The sequence below is a fragment of the Telopea speciosissima genome, chromosome 10 (genome assembly GCF_018873765.1).
Source record: "Telopea speciosissima isolate NSW1024214 ecotype Mountain lineage chromosome 10, Tspe_v1, whole genome shotgun sequence".
NCBI lineage: Eukaryota > Viridiplantae > Streptophyta > Magnoliopsida > Proteales > Proteaceae > Telopea > Telopea speciosissima.
The window spans coordinates 39,898,190-39,902,751 of record NC_057925.1 but is presented as its reverse complement, the minus strand read 5'-3'; positions in this window follow the sequence as shown (position 1 = coordinate 39,902,751).

Genomic DNA, 4,562 nt, shown 5'->3' with positions numbered 1-4,562 from the left:
AAATCTGGTTTGTGTACCATATGTATCATGGTACACGGGGGATATTTCTTCCCTTAGCTTTTTGCATGCTAAGCTTTTTGCATGCTTTTTTTGTGAAGGTTTTATCATCTTTTTCATCATATGGTGTTGTTGTTGTAACACTTTTTCCGTTTGAAAATTATCTAGGCTTGCTAAAGGAAATCCATTTAAAACAGTTCCAGGTCCTTTCAAGCTCTTCTGGCAATGCATGTGTTCGAAACCAGGGTATGCTTGTGCTCGTCTACCAGGAATTTATTTAAAATAATATTTAGAATTTAGGAAATGTCTACAGGACCACAGTTTCCTTTCACTAGAGGACTTGCATATGTGATTGGATGTGACGGTATCTGCTTTAAATGAAAAATAAGATGAAATTCCCACCTCTGCCCTAGAACTGGAAAGTACCCAATCAGATGTTGAGGGTCTTCTAGATAAGGAACTCTGTGGTCCTCCTTGCAATGGTCTTAGAACTTCAATTTAAAACACACAGCTGTGAGGTGTTTGAATGGCTTGTTAACATAAGGTCAATTGCAGTTTTCAAATAAGTTGGTTTGCTTTCTTGAAGCTTCATTGACTATGAGTTGAGTCTATAACCTGGATGAATCTCGGACCTTAAATGTGTCAATTGTTGGCATAGTACTTTTCAACTTAAAACAACTTTGAAAGTTGATATAACCATTACAAGAGGGTATCTTGTGTTACAAATTATGGAAATTTAGCACCAAAATCTCCCCATAAATGTTTTTTTTTTCCTTTCTAAAACTGAAGTTGGTTTATTAGCCTAAACAGGTCTTGCGTGATTGACAAAACTCAAAAGGAATACCTTACAACATGAAAATGTTTCAGTTGTGTTATGATTTATTCTTTAAGAGGAAATGTTCCATGTGCTGCCAGGGAGGAATGGAATCGCCCATAACCGTTCAGTCTTTCTGCTACTGCATCTCTCTCTCTTTCTTTCTACACTGCCACTGCACCCGGCACATCTCTCTCCTCCTCCACCATCATCACCCCTGTCGCCACTGGCTCTCCCACCACGTCGTCCCCTTCTACTCGTGTGCCCTCACCTCCTCCATTGCCATCCATAGTCCTCCAACACAAGCCACAAACATCCACCTCTGCCATCATCATCCTCATCCAAGTCGAAAGCTTCAGAATCTCCCTGTTTGATAGGCACAGAACTCATTTTGGAGGCTGGAGATCTTTCTTTCAGTATAAGTGCAATCGTTGATATCGTTTTTCCCAATCCCTGATCATCAGCAAGAATTCCTCCAGAGCAGTGAAAACTGGCTGTCTCTTTCTGCGCCATCCATGACAAGGCTATTCTCTGATGCCTCAAGAGGGGAACTGCCAAAACAAGGTCACAAGTGAAGCTAATCTTTCTATTCTAGTATACCATGGAACCAATAGAACAAAAGATCTTTATGAGCTGGCCAAGTATGATGTTGTGCTAACAACATATTCCATTGTAAGCATGGAGGTTCCAAAGAAGCCTCCTATGGATAAGGATGATGATGAGAAAGGGAAGAATGAACCTGATGGAATACCACATATGGGACTGTCTAGCAGAAAGCGGAAATATCCTCCAAGTTCTGATAAAAAAAGTCTGAAGCATAAGAAAGGAACTGATGGTGAGTTGCTTGAATCTGTTGCTCGCCCTCTTGCAAGGGTTGGATGGTTTAGGGTAATATTGGATGAAGCACAGAGCATTAAAAATCACAGAACTCAAGTGGCAAGAGCCTGCTGGGGACTTCGAACCAAAAGGAGGTGGTGTTTGTCTGGGACACCTATCCAGAATGCTGTTGACGATCTGTATAGCTACTTTAGATTTCTCAGATATGATCCATATGCTGTCTACAAATCATTCTGCTCAATGATTAAGATACCAGTTACTAAGCATCCAACAATGGGCTACAAGAAGCTACAAGCGGTCCTGAAAACAATAATGCTGCGTCGCACAAAAGGCACTGTTATTGATGGCCAACCGATTATAAACTTGCCCCCCAAAACAATAGAATTAAGAAAGGCCGACCTTGTAGGAAAGGGAGGAAACAATATGTATATCATACAGGAGCTCTAACACGGCGGACTATCCAAAGGGGGACACGGGTGGATAAAATAATTCAACACCTTCCCGCTCCCAGGGGGATTCGATACCGTGACCTCTGCCTACTCTGATACCATGTAGAAACCGCTTCCTCTAAAAGGCCGACCTTGTAGGAAAGGGAGGAAACAATATGTATATCATATAGGAGCTCTAACACGGTAGACTATCCAAAGGGGGACACGGGTGGATAAAATAATTCAACACTTTCTTTCCTCAGCTTTATTAAAATCCTTCCCTTCCTCTCCGTGTTTTTTATTTCTCTACAGTCCACACTCGCGACCTTCATAAACTAATCTCCCTCAGAACGTAGAATAAACACAATGGCTAGTATCACCCCTGCTCTGTTTTTGCCATCCCATCCTTGACCGTCTTAAAGGCCTGAGCAACGGCCATAGTGGGCACCGCCGCCAAGGTTGGGTCCACCCCTACCCCCATGGTCGCCGGTGTGAAGACGTCACTAAAATAGGTGGGAGTGGCTGTTGTGTGGCCATTGCCACAAGCGCAATGCTTGCCAGCAATGCCATGGCGATCAAGACCTTGCTGCTTAGAGACGATGGGTCATTGCCATTCGTGCCCAGCAGCTTGAGCACCTTCAAGAACAATGTTTGGTTCCCCCAAAATGTAGTGTTCGACGAGGTCAAGATCCTAGCTGGCATCAAAGCTTCAGCCATCTCCACGAGTGAGAGGAAGATCTCAACGGCCCTGGTGAGACCTACTCAGTCACCCTCAACGAGAAGGTTACCTATGCTTTCTACTGCTCCCCTCACCAAGCTGCACGCGGGGATCAGAGGAGGCTGCATGCGGGGATCACTCAGCAGCCAGTGTTGGAAGGGGAAGTAGGAGGGGGCTTGCATAGATGGGGGCCAGCGGCTTTGAGGACCAGAGGCGACGGTGGGGATACTTGCGTCAGAGTCTCTGTTGTTGCGTGAGAGAGAGAGAGACAGAGAGAAGGGGAGATGCAAGGAGTGGTGGGTCACAGCGGCGAGCCGAGGAAGAGAGGGTCTAGCAGCATTGGAGAGAGAGATTTAATGTGAACTGATTGAATGGTTTGGATCTTTTTCTGCCCGTCTGACGGTCAATAAAATGCTGGTGTAGGAGCGTAGGAGATTCCATTCCACCCTGGCAGCCAATAGAACCTATTCTTAATTACCACTTGATGTTACTATTATTCTTCTTTGTTCTGTGCAGGGAGGAGCCCACAGATCCATTTTACTATTTGCAGCTTGATCCCCCAAAAAGAGAAGAAATCAAATTTGAGTAAAGCATTTATAGGGTTGTTGTCAGTGTTTAAGTCCATAAATCCTAAAGTTATATTCAGGACTTGCTGTTTTCTTCTCTCTCTTTTGGTGGTATACATCCATAATCAAAGACTCTGTTGGGAGAGTTCTGCTAGGAATTCAACTAAGTGATTACTTTCCATTATTTGTTGGAGAGTTAGTCATCAAATTAGTTCTCTCTAATAAAAGTAACAGAACTGAGCTGTATTGGCATTGTAAATTGTAACCAATGTTGGCTAGTAAATTGGTTTCTTCCAAAATAGTAACCTCTTCTAGGTATGGATTAGAGTAGGCTTTGGTAAACCAGGCTTGTGAAATATGCACATTTTTCAGGATACAGAAGAAGCCATATTTTTTGTAGTTAAGTTAGTATTGCAAACATTTGTTATATAGACTTCTTATATTATTTCATATTTGTTGTCTTTATAATTAATTACATGCATATTATAGGAGAAAACATTGTAAAATTAGTATAAGAGGAAATATTAGTATATTAGTAGTAGGATTTTTCAACATATTTTGAAGGACCATACTGAATTGTACCCGACTGAGTGTCACACACCAGAGTCCATATTTACCATGATTGTGGAACTGCTTTCCAATGGGTTTCCCTTGGAGATTCGGTGGGGAAATAGACGAGTTTTACATTTGGTTGTGGGATTTTATTTTCTCCTAAATGGTTGGACCAATGGCTTGAGTCACATACCAATGGTTAAGGGTAGGTCTAAGTAGGGGGGGTGGTGGTTACATTCTTTAGATATCTTAAATACATGAAAATTTGTTCGTCATTGAATGATGTACGAGATTAGAATTAACTCGCGATTCTCATAAGTAGGCATCTGAGTAATCTTTCTATGACATGCTTCACATCTATTCTAATTCTGTTCCAGGTCTTCATGCTTGTTTCATCCCCGTACATGTATCTAGGTTGAAGTAAAATCCTACAAGCATTTTTTTTTATGGATTTAGTGAAACTTATATCTTAAAAATAGAAATTTTAAAATTAAACATGCTACTTTTCTTACATGTTGGTTCTTGATATTAACAATGTTCACCATTTCTTGATAGTATCTATCCCTTTATTAGTGATTCTAGCTCAAGCACAAAATTATCCATGTAGTCCATACAAGAAGAGCCTTGAAAAGGCATTGCAAGTACCACCT